At 35.5% G+C, this 16,455-nt stretch overlaps 1 non-coding gene across 1 annotated transcript; it reads left to right on the top strand.

Annotated features, from left to right (window-relative positions):
- Positions 1-233: 233 nt before the first annotated feature.
- Positions 234-339, top strand: LOC116481298 (U6 spliceosomal RNA). The gene has a single exon (XR_004251473.1). It is a non-coding gene; the product is annotated as a U6 spliceosomal RNA (small nuclear RNA).
- The last annotated feature ends 16,116 nt before the right edge of the window (positions 340-16,455 follow it).

Genomic DNA, 16,455 nt, shown 5'->3' with positions numbered 1-16,455 from the left:
TAAAACCCTACAATTGCCTCTAATTGTTCAAGGGAAAGGAAGAGTCACACATCTCTCACTCTAAATAAAAATCTAGAAATGATGAAGATTAGTGAGGAAGGCATATCGAGGGCCAAGACAGGCCGAAAGCTCAGCCTCTTTGCCATACAGTTAGCCAAGTTGTGAATGCAAGGAAAAGCTGTTGAAAGAAATTAAAAGTGCTACTTCGGTGAACAAAAGAATAATAGGAAAGTGTGCTCGCTTCAACAGCACATATCCTAAAATCTGGAACGATACAGATGATTAGAATGGTCCCTGGGTAACAATGACACGCAAATTCGTGAAGCATTCCATACTTTTGTAAAATAAATTAATTAAAAAAAAGAATAATAAGAAAGTAAAACAGCCCTATTGTTGATATGGATAGAAGATCAAACCAGCTACAATATTTCATTAAGCCAAACCCTAATCCAGAGCAAGGCTCTAACTCTCTTCAATTCTGTAAAGGATGACAGAGGTGAAGAAGCTTCAGAAAAAAAGTTAGAAGCTAACAGAGGTTGGTTCATAAGGGTTAAGAAAAGAAGTCATCTGTATAAATAAAAGTGCAAGGGGAAGCATCAAGTGCTGATGTAGAAGCTGCAGCATGTTATCCAGAAGATCTAGCTAAGGTAAGTGATGAGAGCGTCTACACTAAACACCTAGTTTAAAAGCTTCAAATGACAGACTGTCTTGTCAGTGGCTAGTGGCTAATGTAGCTGGTGACTTTAAGTGGAAGCCAATGCTCAGTTTTCATTCTTAAAATTTTAGGGCCCTTAGGAATTATGTTACATCTATCCTGCTTGTGCTCTGTAAATTGATTATCAAAGCCTGGATGACAGCACATCTGTTTATAGCATGGTTTACTGAACATTTTAAGCCCACTGTTGAGACTTCTTTAAAAATATTACTGCTCATTAACAATACACCTGGTCTCCCAAGAGGTCTTATGGAGATATACAAGGATATAAGTGCTGTTTTGATGTCTGATAGCATAGCAACCATTCTGCAGCCTATGAATCAATGAGTAATTTTGACTTTTAAGTCTTATGGTTTAAGAAATACATTTAGTGGCCAGATGGGGTGGCTCACACATGTAATCCCAGCACTTTCAGAGGCCAAGGCAGAAAAATCACTTGAGGCCAGGAGTTCGAGAATAGCATTGCAACATGGTGAAACTCTATCTCTACTAAAAATACAAGAATTAGTTGGGCATGATGGCACATGCCTGTAATCCCAGCTATGAGGGAGGCTGAGGCATGAGAATAGCCTGAACCTGGGAAGCAGAGATTGCAGTGAGCCAAGATCATGCCACTGCACTCCAACCTGGGCAACAGAGCAAGACTCGAAGGGAAGGGAAGGAGAAGGAGAAGGGGAAGGGGAAGGGGAGGGGAAGGGGAAGGGGGAGAGGAAGGAAGGAAGGAAGGAAGGAAGGAAGAAGGAAGGAAGGAAGGAGGAGAAGGAAGGAAAAAAAAAAAATGTATAAGGCTACATTGCCATATCTTGGCAAAAGTAAGTTGAAAGCCTTCTGCAAAGGATTCACCATTCTATATGCCATTAAGAATACTTGTGATTCATGGAAGGGGGTAAAAATATTAAAATTAACAGGAATTTAGAAAAATGTGATTTCAACTCTCATGGATAGCTTTCAGGGATTTAAGACTTCAGTGCAGAAAGTAACTGCAGATGTGGTGGAAACAGCAAGACAACTAGAATTAAATGTGGATCTTAAAGATGTGATTAGACCTCTGCAATCTCATGATAAAACTTGAATGGATAAGAAGTTGCTTCTTACGGATGAGCCAAGAAAGTTATTTCTTGAGATGGAAATTAGTCCTGGTGAAGATGTTGTAAAAGTTGTTGAAATGACCCCCAAGAATTTAAACTACTATATAAATTTAGTTGACAAAGTAGTGGCAGGATTTGAGAGGATTGACTCTAATTTTGAAGAAGTTCTGCTGTGGGTAAAATGCTGTCAAACAACATCTCATGCTCAGAGAAATTTTTCACCACCTTAATCAGTCAACAGCCATCTCAGTCGAGGCAAGACTGACCGTGAGCCAAAAGATTATGACTTACTGAGGGCTCCGATGTTCCTTAGCATTTTTTTGCAAAGAAGTATTTTTAAATTAATGCATATTTATTATTGTTTTAGACATAGTGCTGTTGCATACCTAATAAACTATCGTATAGGTTAAACATAACTTATATGCATTGGGAAACCAAAAAATTTGTGTGACTTGCTTTATTCGCTTTACTGTGGTGGTCTGGACTGAACCAACAATGTCTCCAAGATATGCCTCACTTATTACTGTGTTACAATTGCCTACAGCATTCAGTACAGTAACATGCTATACAGGCCTGTAACCTAGGAGCAACAGGCTATACCATATAGCTTTGGTGTGTAGTGCATTATACCACATAGGTTGTGTTAGTACAGTGTATGATGTTTGCACAGTGATGAAACTGCCTAATGACACATTTCTCAGAGCAAGTTCTTATTAAGTGACCATGACTGTATTCCAAAGTGTGTCATTACTTAAAATAATATTAGGATCCATAGATCTAGACATATTGCAAACCTACCTGTATTCTTTTTAGTAGATTTAAGATCAAAGAGTATCGATCCTTTTGGGGATGATTTTATTCTTTGGAAAGAGCCAGAAGCTAATATAGTAAATAAACAAATTGGTTATAACAATATTTTCTTTAAAAATAAAATAAGAGATGTGACTCAAATAATCAAACCAGTTGACTAGTGTCACTATTTGAGTTGGCAATCTCAAAATACTCTGGACAATGGAAAGAGTACTCAAGACATCCTCCCAAAAAGATCACTTTAAAAACTAACATTCATTTTGATACTTAAGGCTCAGTTAATTTTTAAAATCACAATAAATTGTAGTTACTTTTCTATACATGAAAACTAATAATATTATCTCTTCATGCAGACTTACCAAGTCAATATTCTCCTACGAACTTAAAACAAGACTTTTTTTTTTTTTTTTTGAGACAGAGTTTAACTTTTGTTGCCCAGGCTGGAGTGCATTGGCACTATCTCGGCTCACCGCAACCTCTGCCTCCCAGGCTCAAGTGATTCTCCTGCCTCAGCTTCCCAAGTAGCTAGGATTACAGGCATGCACTGCCATGCCCAGTGAATTTTAAATTTTTGTAGAGATGGGGTTTCTCCATGTTGGTCAGGCTGGTCTTGAACTCCCAACCTTAGGTGATCAGCCCGCCTCAGCCTCCCAAAGTGCTGGGATTACAGGCGTGAGCCACCGCGGCCGGCCAAAACACCCATTTTAAGGCTTACACATTTGGATTGGATCCCAAGAAAATCAAGTGCCTAAAAGCCATGTAGACCTTAGGACGATTATAATTCCAACCTTAACCACCTTGTATTTTGTGACCTTGAATAAAAACCTTCAGTTCTCTGATTCTATTTTTTTCTCCTGTACAAAAAAAAAAAAATTCCAAAATATTACTCAAAATATCATTTGTAGAATGAAAAGAAATAAAGTACATATAGCAACAAGTATCAAGACGAGCTCAGAAAACTTATAAGCCATTAATGCATACCAAGTAGAGGACTTTACTTGCATTATCACATTCAATCCTTCTAACAAGCTATGAAGTAGGTAGCAGTATTTTTATCTTGCAGAGAAGTCAAGTGAAGCTTAAAGAGGTTAAGAAAAACAAGCGTTTGTTCACTTCTCCTTTTCCAAAATTGTTGTAACGTTCATTATATTTTAATAACTTGAGTAGTACTATAAGAATAGCCTAGCAGTACACCTATGTTTTGCTCCAACAAAAATTAAAGAAAGTTGTTAATGAGTTTAATGGAAATCCAATCCACAAAATGTTCTACCTTGTTTTAATTTAGGTCAGTGTACCTTTTATGTTTATAATGTTTATTACTTTGGTTTTTCAATTTATGCCTTTCACTTACCTTGGTAGGTTACTTTGTATATTGTACTTATCTCTCTACCTTTGCAAATTTGAAAATTACTCTACTCGTGGCATCTGATGGAATGGAAACAATTGAAAAACTCACCAAATTATTTCAGAAATAGGTGTGATAGTGTTTTGTCAATCCTGGAAAAGATTCAGATGTCAAGAAAAACACAGCATGAAGAAAATAATGGAATGATTGAAAATTTCTTTGTGTAAAGAAAGAAACAAAAGATTTGTTTAGATTCAATTCTTATTATTAATTTAAAAAGGAATATTCTTCTCTCTCTGCCTATTGTTCGTGATACTAGTAGGTGTGATATGAAGTGAGAACGAATTTTCTAATTTTTAGCTTCTCGAATAATGTTCCATGTTTGTGCCTAAAGGTACCTTTGAAATGATCTGGTCCAAATGCCTCATTTTACAAATGAGGACACTGGGTCTCAGAGAATTGAAGTGTTATTCCCCAAACCACCCAATCAGCAAGTGATAGAACAGAGATAAAGCTGGGGCTCTGGCCACTCAGCCCCTCTTGTCTGCTTTCCTACATTATGCGATTTTCCCTGCAACTGCTCTCAATACAACTGACACCTACAATTTTTGGGCTTGAGGCAAGCTTGTAATTGGCCACACAATGGAAGAAAAAGTGTAATGAGCAATGTCAAACCTCTGACATACCAAATAAGGCTATTCTTCATCTTAGGCAGAAGAAAAAAGACAGAAAAATTTGGGCTAAATACCATGAAAAGCACCTCTTGACTCTGATAAGCACGCATAAGATATTCAAAGCTTGAATGTCACACAAAACTCAGGGCTTGGTATTTCAGAATTCCCTGGAAATGAAAGGCCTCTAGATCCTGGCCATGAAAAAGAGTGAGATAACTCAGAACAAAAGGTTAGCTTTCTGCTATCTCAAGAGTGTCCAAATGAAATCAAATGCTTTATTTCACCCTTTCAGTCTGCGACTCTTTGAGAAAAGGGACTATAGGCTTTCTTATTTTCTAACACTCAAAGCCTAACATAATCTTTTCTTCCCACAGCATCTAATAATTAATTATGGAGTAAAGAAATGTTCAATCAGTTACCTCTGACAGATAGATAGACTGTGATGAAGTGGTCCCAATAAATGGCAATATCACAGCTGCTTACTAGGAGGCTGGTTTATACTTTCAGCCATCATGTCATTTGTCCTTTTGGCCTTTTCCACAGAAAAAGTTATACCCATAGCCAATTTCATCAGTCTGTAATTATTCTATTTCAAGAAACTCCGGCCGAGCGCGGTGGCTCACACCTGTAATCCCAGCACTTGAGAGGCTGAGGTGGGTGGATTATGAGGTCAAGAGATCGAGACCAACCCCGTCTTTACTACAAATACAAAAATTAGCTGCGCATGGTGGCAGTGAGCCTGTAGTCCCAGCTACTCGGAAGGCTGAGGCAGGAGAATCGCTTGAACCCAGGAGGTGGAGGTTGCGGTGAGCTGAGATTGCACCACTGCACTCCAGCCTGGTGACAGAGTGAGACTCTGTCAAAAAAAAAAAAAACTCCAACATATCAAATTCTGAACTTTAAAATAACAGATAAATTGTGGGGGTGTGTGAAAAATAACTATTTTCCAACTATATTTTCCAGATGACTCAATTAAAAATAAATTTGTTCAATGTGATGGTGTGTGAATAAGAATACCTCGGCCAGGCACGGTGGCTCATGCCTGTAATCCCAGCACTTTGGGAGGCTGCGGTGGGTGGATCATTTGAGGTCAGGAGTTAGAGACCAGCCTGGGCAACATGGTGAAATCCCACCTGTACTAAAACTACAAAAATTAGCCAGGCGTGATGGTGCATGCCTGTAGTCATTATCTGAGACTGTTGCTGATACTGTCCTGATATTGCGGAGACTGCTCATAGTTTCTGATTTTGTTCTGAAAACTGCTCTTTACAGTTGTCTTAAGCATTTAAGATAATTTAGAGACCTTTTATAACTCTAGACTATAATGAAATTTCCCATAACTAATAGCTTGTATTTTGTGAATATAAAATATCACCCTGAAAGAAAATGCTAACAGGTGAAAAAGTACATTAGAGTTTTGAATTCTTCAGAGAAAGAAAGACATAGGAATTAATTTCAAGCTTTGCTGTTATTAAGCAGCATTTATAGCATACACAAAAATTCCATGAAAAATAGGGCAGCGTAGTTGACATGAATCCTGAGCAAAATTCTACAGTTGATGTTCTGAACACTTTTTTACTCATTCTGTAAAGAAAATGTACTTGGTATGAGGCAGCAATGAACTCACAGACATGACTAGCATCTTTTGTTTTTGTTTTGTTTCTAAGATTACAAAAGTTGTAATAACAGAAAGATAATTGTAGCATATCTTGGTTTCAACTTGAAAACATTTATCACTCATTTATCTGAACATGACGGGATTGTGGCTGGTAATAGCAGAATTAGTTGGATTCATAACTGATTGAACAATGAAAGTTTTAAAATGTTAACTAATTAGTAATCTCAGTTTGGAAGAAAGTCTTTAGATATGGTCTGCCAGACTCTGGCTTTGGCTTCTTCCAGAATGATGTAATTATCTAATTGGAAAATCACAGAAGATCCAATTCAAATTAAGGTAGAATTTCTAAATGATTTGATGTGTCTGAATAGGGCAACCTAAGGTGGTCAAGCAAAGATCAAACTCAAAATGGTAGAGAAGATGGCACTGAAGGTATATGAGGTTATAGGTACCTCTGGAAGTGGTAGAGAATAGAAGATGCTGATTGGATAAATGTCTGGGGCTCTCAGTCCACTTCTATTTCTTTGGATTTTGTTTCCTGTTAGATTTTTTTTTTTTCCTAAGCTAAAATGTCCAGGAAAATAAGGAAAAAAAAGAGAAAAGTACTGGATCAGATAATAATTTAAGTCCCTTCCAGATTTAGGATTCTACACCATTGCAACAACTGAGATTTGTTTGAAATGTGTTAAAGATATCTGCAAAAGATACCTCCTCTTAAGAGAGTTTCAGGAAATCACATTCCTCAGTTTCTGTGTGTATCTGTGCACCCAACTCACAAATACATACACGCCTATGCATTTTAAGAATCCTTATCACTCAGTGCTAAGCTAGTGATTTTGTTTGCTGAATTGTCTCATATATCCAACACTCATAATTTTGATCCTCCTGCCAGTTTAAAAAATTGTATATTTTCTCTTGTAGTTCAAAGATTTAAATTCACTTTACATACAATTAAACTAAATAGATCAAGTGCCCAATTATCCTTTCAGAGCAGTTGAGGGCTTCACAGTTACAATCGTCAGTTTAGTTTCAGGTCTCCAGGAGGGACTCAGGTGAGCCCAAAGCTCAGAATGATTTTTTTGATCAAATGTGTGGGTATGCATTTCTGCCTTTCGAAACTAAATACCATATATAATTATATATTATATTAGTCCATTTTCTATTGCTTATCACAGAATGTCTAAAACTGGGTAATTTACTTTAAAAGGAATTTTTTTTTTACAGCTATGGAAGCTGAAACTTGTAATGTCGAGGGACTGCATCTGATGAGAGCCTTCTTGCTGGTGGGGACTCTACAAAGTCCCAAGATAGTACAGGGCATCATATGACAAGGGGACTGAGTGTGTGCGTGCTTGCTCAAGTTTCTCCTCCTCTTCTTATAAAGCCACCAGTTCCACTCCAATGATAACCCATTGATCCATTACTTCATGAATGGATTAATTCATTCATGAAGGCAGAACCCTCGTAATTCAATCTTCTCTTAACGGCTCCACTTTTCTTGACATATATATTTAATCTTCACAATATGTTAACATGTCTATTTCAGTGCCTTAAATATTGTAGGCACCTAAAAAATATATATAATAATATAATATATCTAATATAATATATTTTATATATTTTTTTTATTTTATAAATTTTTATATATATAAATTTATTTTACTTTAAGTTCTAGGATACATGTGCTGAATGTGCAGGTTTATTACATAGGTATACATGTGCCATGGTGGTTTGCTGCACCTGTCAACCAGTCATCTAGGTTTTAAGCCCCACATGCATTAGGTATTTGTCCTAATGCTCTCCCTCCCCTTACCCCCCCACACCCCAACAGGCCCCAGTGTGTGCTGTTCCCCTGCCTGTATCCATGTGCTCTCATTGTTCAACTCTCACTTATGAGTGAGAACATGTGGTGTTTGGTTTTCTCTTCCTGTGTTAGTTTGCTGAGGATTATTGTTTCCAGCTTCATCGATGTCCCTGCAAAGGACATGAACTCATTCTTTTTTATGGCTGTATAGTATTCCATGGTGTATAAGTAAAGGCCCCACTTTTTAATACCGCCACATTGGGAATTAAGTTTCCAACACATGAAATTTGGGGGATACATTCAAACCAGAATATACATTGTGTCTATCTTTCAATAACAAATCAATCATTATACAGTGAGATTATTATTAAAAGTATAACCAAAAAAATGAAGAGTATCTAAATGCAGTACCTAAATGCACATTCAACAAATACTTTTTGGCACCTCCATGTGTCAGATATTGTTCTAGGCACAAGGGTTGCAACACAAACCATGGCCTTAGAGACATTATACTCCAGTGGAGAAATTTAGACTATATACAAACAAATACATATCAGGTAGTAATAACTGCTATTCAAAGAGATACAGCAGGATTATGAGTACAAAGTAAGTGGGCTGCTATTTTGTACAAATGTGGGAAAATACAAGCTCTCTGTTCAAGAGCAAAGATTGCCTCAATCAAGATGCTTGCATAGAAAAAAACTAAGTAGCCCATTTTCATAATGCTCACTGTTTCTAAGGTTTTGTGCAGAGCAATTTCACCTGCCTGCTTTAGCGCCTCTCTTCCTTTGCTATGTATCTTTTACTTTGTGGTTTGTCTGGTTTCCTTCTGACTTCCTTAAGGTGTTAAGAGTTCTTCAGGATTGTGTTACTTGCAACTTTTTCTCCCATTGGCTGATTTTCTGCTGAAAATAAAGAGCTCTAAAGCAGTTCCACTTCTATTCTTTTTAGCCCACAAACATGTTTTTTCTTCAAAATTTTTTTCAGTTTATATACATTTTTTCCATTTAAGAACATTTACTCCCATAGTTTTATTTTTTATAAACACATTAACTGTGACATTCACATGAGAACTTATTTATCTTTTGTCTGCACAATAACATGGTAGTGAACAGATAAAGACTGCATCTGTTACCTAAATAAAGGGCTAGAAGTCAAATTTTCGGTCTTTTTATGTGTATCAACTAAATTATTATTATTATTTATTTATTTATTTATTTATTTTGACACAGAGTGTCGCTCTGTTCCCCAGGCTGGAGTGCAGTGGCGCAATCTCGGCTCACTGCAAGCTCCGCCTCCTGGGTTCACGCCGTTCTCCTGTCTCAGCCTCCCGAGTAGCGAGGATATATATTAGACGCCCGCCACCACGCCCGGCTAATTTTTTTGTATTTTTAGTAGAGACAGGGTTTCACCGTCTTAGCCAGGATGGTCTGGATCTCCTGACCTCGTGATCTGCCCGCCTTGGCCTCATAAAATGTTGGGATTACAGGCGTGAGCCACTGCATCCGGCCAACTAAATTATTTTTAAATAATAAATCTAAGAAATGCTCTATTTGCCGTGGACAAAGAAACACGTTCTGAATTTTCAGTTAATCTCTTCAAACTAATATTACCTTGTACTGATTAAGAAATTATATAAAGAATGATGATGTTATTGGGAAATAATTGTATGAGTACAAAAACATACTGTACAAACAATAGCATTGCTTAAACTACAAAATAGATTCTTAGCAAGATTTGTATTAGATGTGGGATAGACACCAAAGTTCATATAAAACTTTTCTAATTTTTTCATAAATGAGCCTATAATCTCTATCTGTGTGTGTGTGTGTGTGTGTGTGTGTTTGTATGCGTGTCCTTCTCTCTCATTCTCTCACTCGCTTGTTAAATGCTTTTGATTATAGTGTCTCTATCCTGCAAATGTAAGTTTTTATTTTTAAGCATCTGGAAAAGATAAAAGGACAAAGTAAAGAAATGGGAGTCTTTTCTTGTCAGTTATAGGGCCTTTGATACTATTTTAAAGCACGATCTGGAAATGTTTTACACAGAGTGAGTGAAAGATCTTCATTTTGTTATGATTTTTAAGAGTCTGATAAAATGTTTTTGTTGTTGTTAGCTTACCTAAACATTTTACAAGTTCAGATTCATTGTTCTGCATCACCACAAACATGTTTTTGCAAAGTTAACATACCAAACTATATCTATTATATCTATTATAAACTGTAAATATGTTCTGATTTACAGTGTTAACTATGCATTCTTAAGTATCCCTGTAGTATCTCTAGTCTTGAACAAGTAGATTTTGACTTTTATTACAACTGAATTTGGGTGCAGGAAGGAGGCTGGCATACAAAAACAATAATTAGGTTAAGTCACTTGAGAAGGCAATATATTGAGATGAAAAGAGCTCTGAAAAATAAATAAAATAAAAATAAGGCCTTCAGGTTAGGCTTGGCAGTGTCATTAAGGTTGCTCAGTGTCATTTCAGGCAACTTACTAAAGGCCTCTAGATCACAGTCTCTTATGGGTGTCTATCCAGAATGACAGCTACGAATGCCTCAGAGACCAACTAAATGTGGCAGTGGCCAGGGTCAGATAAAAGTGGTGGGGATTCTGGTGAGCTGAAGACTACATATCCTTCCCAAAAGCATTAAATTCGAAACGTCGAAACACGGTAACAACTGTAGTACCCCTTTTAGCTCTAACATTCTGTGCTTTTGAGTTTTCAAATGAACGTGTACTTATTAGGCAGCTGCAATGTAAAACCCCGTTATGACTTCAGAGGGATAACAGAAACGTATGAGCAATATCTTCTGCCTTTGAAGCATACAGTCCAGCTAAAGAAATGAAACTGGGCAACAAATAAAGAGGCCAGTTCTTCAAGCAACACAGGGAAAGCACACTAATTATTTAAGAAAAATGGATTTGTCCCTCTAAAAAGCAGTGGGCTGTGTCAGCAAGTGCTATAGTCATTTTCGGAATGGCAATAGCTTCTAGCATGAGGGAATGAGGAAAGGCCTCACTGAAACAGTAGAGCTTAAGCCCACACTTCAAGTGTAGAGTCTAGATTGGAATAGTATGGGGTTACAAGCAGAATGTTTAACTTCTGGGAGACCCTTTATAAGCACTATTAAGAAGTCTGGCTTTAGATTGTTTGTTTCTTAGTTTTTGTTAATGGAGAATGCTTATTGAGAAAATTAGTAGTAAAATTCTAGTAAAAAACAGTCTTTAGATTATTCTGATATCAGTCTGGCTGAGGTATATACATTTCAGTGTTGGCATTGGAAACTTTTCCACAGATTTACTTAGTGAATAAATGCGTTTATTTGATCACAACAGAATGCATTTATCACCACAGTATTTGCATTTTTATTCCACTGAGCATCTGTTTTCTCTACACTGGCATCTCTAGTTATAATCTTTTTTCAGTGAAACATCTTTCACGAATGTTTTCAAGTGCTAGGAATGTAGAATGATGAAGCAAAATGGAGCCTAATAATAACTCATAGTGGTGTTATGATTTGAAATTTATAACTCTTTCACATGCATGTTAAGCATTTATTCCTTTAAAAATTCCATAGTATAGGCTTTATTATTCATTTTACAATAAAGAATAAAATGTTTAAAAAGAGAAGCTATTTCCCTGTCTATTAAGTATGATTAATACAATCATAGCACACAGTAGAACTGCTAAGGAAACCATTACAATTAGACCTAGAAGATGACATAGTCCTACCTCTTGTGTCATTCATTCATTCAGTAGCTATTACTGAGCACCTACAATGTGCCAAGCACATTTCTAAGTTACAAGCACACAGTAGTAAACAAGAAAAAGTGATTGCCTACTAGATTTTACAAAGATTTGTCCACAGTTTATAGACGTAGGATCCATATCTTTTTTTAATATTTTTTAAATAATATATACTTTTAATTTTTTTCAAAACATACTAATTGTACATATTTATGGAGTACAATGTGATGTCTGGATGCATGTGCACATTATGTAATCAAGGTAATTAGCATACCCATCACCTCAAACATTTATCATTTCTTTGTAGTGGGAACATACAAAATGCTCTCTCCTAGCTATTTCAAGATATATAATATCTTATTGTTGCCTATAGTCACTCTACTGTGCAATAGGACACCAGAACCTATCTTTCCTTTCTATTTGTAACTTTATACCTGTTGAACATCCTCTCTCCTTCTTCCCCCTACCATCCCCAGTCTCTGGTAACTACTGTTCTATTTACTACTTCTACGAGATCAGCATTTTAGGTTCTACACATGAGTGAAAATGTGTTATTTTTCTTTCAGTCTCTGGCTTATTTCACTTAACATAATCCTCCAGGCTCATCATATTGCTGTGAGTGATGGGATTTCATTCTTTTTTATGTCTGAATGGTAGTCCATTGTGGGTATATATACCCCATTTTCTTTATTCATTCATCAGTTGATGGACATTTAGGTTTATTCCATATCTTGGCTATTGTGAATAGTGCTGCAATAAACAAAGGAGTACAGAAATCTCTTTCACATACTGATTTCATTTCCTTTGGATATATACCCAGTAGTGTGATTGCTGGATCATGTGGTAATTCTATTTTTAATTTTTTTGAGGAAACTCCATGCTGTTTTTCATGGTGGCTGTACTAATTTACATTTCCACAGAGTGCAAGCATTCTCTTTATTCCACATTCTGACCAACACTTATGATCTTTTGCCTTTTTGATGATAGCCATTCTAACTGGAGTGAGGTGATATCTCAATATAGTTTTGATTTGCATTTCCCCAATTATTAGTGATGTTGCACATTTTTTTCATATACCTATTTGTCATTTGGGTATCTTCTTTTGAGAAATGTCTATTAAGGTCTTTTGCCCATTTTTCTGTTAGATTACTTGTTTTTTGGTTTTGGGTTTTTTATTTTTTTGCTATTGACTTGAGTTCCTTATAAATTTTAAATATTAACCTCTTGTCATATATAGAGTTTGCAAATATTTTCTCCCATTCTGTAGATTTTCTCTTCACTCTATTGATTGTTTCATTTGCTGTGCAGAAACATTATAGTTTGATGTAATTCCATTTTTCTATTTTTGTTTTTCTTGCCTGTACTATTGAGTTCTTATCAAAAATATATTTGCCCACTTCAATGTCATGAAGCATTTTTATTATGTTTTCTTCTAGTATTTTCATAGTTTTGGGTCTTACATTTAAATCTTTAATTCGTTTTGACTTAATGAAAGATTGGGTGTCCAGTTTTAGTCTTCTGATTGTGAATATTCAATTTTTTTGGCACCATTTATTGAAGAGATTGTCTTTTCCCCAATTGTTTCCTGGCACTTTTGTCAAAAATCAATTGGCTGTGCATAGGTGGGTTTATTTCTGGGTTCTCTAGTCTCTTCCATTAGTCTATGTATGTTTTTATGCTAATATTATGCTGTTTATATTACTATAGCTTTTTGGTAAATTTCGAAGTCATGTAGTGTGATGTCTCCAACTTTGTTTTTGTGTTGGTGTTTTCTTGAGATTGTTTTGGCTTTTAGGGCTCTTTTCTTGAGATTGTTTTGTGGTTCCATGTGAATTTTGGTACTGTATTTTCTATTTGTGTGAATAATATCATTGGTATTTTGATAGGGATTGCATTAAATTTGTAGATTGCTTTGGGTGGTATAAATATTTTAACAATATGAATTATTCTATGAGTATGAGATATCTTTCCTTTTTTGTGTTCTTTTCAATTTTTTATCAATGTTTTATGGTTTTCAATGTAAAGATCTTTCTCTTTCTTGTTTAATTTTTAGGAATCTTTTTGTAGCTATTGTAAATGGCATTGTTTTCTTTTTTTAGGTAGTTCCCTATTCACATATAGAAATATTACTGATTTTTGTATTTGGTTTTGTATCCTGCAACTTTACTACATTTATTTATTAGTTGTAATGGCTTTTTGGTGGCATCTTTAGGGTTTTCTGTACATGAGATTATGTCATCTGCAAACAGGGACAACTTTCTTCTTTCCAATTTGGATGCCTTATATTTCTTTCTCTGCTTAATTCCTCTGGAGGAAAACAAGCCAAAATGTTTAAGACAGGAATAAATCCTCAGGGTAATTTCAACTGCTGAGAATATGTCATATTTCACTTCCATGCTTGTGTGACCAAGGAACTACATATTCAGATGTGTTCTGCTCTATGTGTAGCTCCCATTGTCTTACACTTCTTTTTAATTTGGAAAGACAGTAAGGTTTGCTTCAATAATAAAGGGTTCTGTGAATGAAGCAACATAAAAATGGCAGAAATAAAGGAACCTTTCCTATATGTCTGTGTATGAATGAAGCAAAATAAAAATGTGAGAAATGGAGGGACTACATATCTTTTAATGACTCTGAGTACATCCTTGTTAACATTTCACTGTGATAATCTTATGGGAGGTAAACATCATCATTTAAAAATAAATGACAAAATCAGCTTGAATATAACTAAGGCTCACTTAGGGGTTCATTCTGCTGAATAAGCATATAGAAAAAAAAACACTTTATTACTTCAATTACTCCATCAAGATCACACCTGGTGCTACATACATGGTTCAAAAATATCGGTGCATTTGTGTAGTAGTTGGGTTATTAATCATGGATGTCAAGTCCTTTCTTCTAATTAAACTTAACTGAGCTGTTATAGAAGCACCATTTCCAATGAAGCAACTTAGCAATGATATCAAAATAACTGAGCATAGTAGAACCCAAGATTAATGTTACTTCCTGTTCTTGAATACCAATGCCTAATGCAGTTTGCTGTAATACAAAATCTTATAACTTCTACCAAAATTTAAATATTACATAGAGCAAAAATTGGTAGAATATTTATGTAATTTGCACAATAAAGTGATTTAGGAAAGCATTTTTGACATATGTGTCTTCATTTTATATTTATTTAAAAGCAACTAGAATATACCATAAATATTAAAAATATAAACTTTTAAAGATTCAAAAATTAAAATCATATATTATCTATTAGTTAACATGACTCTGAACTTAGTCATGCTTGAAACTAAATCTTTATTTCATTTATGTTCAGTATTATTTCCAATAGTATCACAAAATGTCCATTAGGATAGAATTCTGCTGAAATAGGCAGCTTTATTCATCTGCCTGGAGTAATTCAGTGCAATTAATTCCAACTTTGATAACCAGCAAGCACTTCAAATGTTCAATAGTTATTTATTAAAAAGCAAATCAAGAAGAAATAAGCTTTACTGCTGATGAACAGAATGCTTAGATTTTAAAATGGCCAGAAGGCTACTGGTATTAATAAGCTTTGTCAAATTCATTTTCAGACACGGATGGAGGAGTTTGTACTATTTTTCTGTTCATGTCATAGTTTCTGTCAAGAGGAGAGCCCATATACCTTAGGGAAAGCTTTCTGATGTGCAAGAATTTGAAAATAAAAAGGCAAAGACAGACATTTAGCAGATTCACAAGGGAAAACAAACTCCTGAAGAATCTTCAGAAAAATTAAAGTGGTAACAATGAAAGTGTTGAAAAGATTTAACCATTGATATAAATTTGGGGAAAAAACAGGAATACAAATATTGATAGTAAAAGTCACAGAAACTCAAAACCAACATGGATAAGGATTTACATAGTTTAAGTGAGGCAAGCTGGGCCATGCCTAGATGTGTCTTATAGACCATTCATTTGTGTTATATTTACAGAGCTAAAATGCAAACACAAGACAAGTGGCACCATTTTGTTAGATAATACCTACTGCCAATGCATTTGATCATATGGGGCTTAATGGAGCACGATAGAAAGAACACTTCTCTAGGCATCTAAAACCTGGTCTCAAATGATAGTTCTGAAATTTAACAGCTGCATAACTATGGACAAATTACTGAAGAGCTCTCACCAATAGACATTTCTGAGATAATAGATATGCTCTACATCTGCGCTGTCCAATAAGAGAGCCCCAGCTTTATGTGGCCATTGAGCACCCAGCATCTGGCTAGTGCAACTGAGAAACTGAATTTTTAACTTTGGTTATTCTAATTAATTTTAATCTAAATGGCAATAAGTTGGCTAATGGCTATAGTATTGGACAATGCTGGGCCACCTCAAGTGATTTCCACTTATATGAATTATGATGCTTTTAGTTGCAAGGCAGAAAAAAAATCTAACTTAAAGCTTAAACAACAAAGGGAATGTATTGGCTCATTTTAACTAAAAAGTCCAGAAGTAGAAAGTTCCAGGCATAGTTCAATCAAGTGCATTTTCTCTCTCTCTCTTTTTCCAGTACCCTTGCCTCTCCTTTATTTTTGTGTGTGCTTTTTTTCCTCATGCCGATTTCCCTGATGGTCACAATCTGACTACTGGAAGTAGTAACAGGGGTCATTTGCTCCTCATTCT

This window comes from Hylobates moloch, unplaced genomic scaffold (assembly GCF_009828535.3).
Source record: "Hylobates moloch isolate HMO894 unplaced genomic scaffold, HMol_V3 SCAFFOLD_13, whole genome shotgun sequence".
NCBI lineage: Eukaryota > Metazoa > Chordata > Mammalia > Primates > Hylobatidae > Hylobates > Hylobates moloch.
The sequence above is the reverse complement of the archived record's forward strand: the minus strand, read 5'-3'. Positions and strand labels throughout refer to the sequence as shown.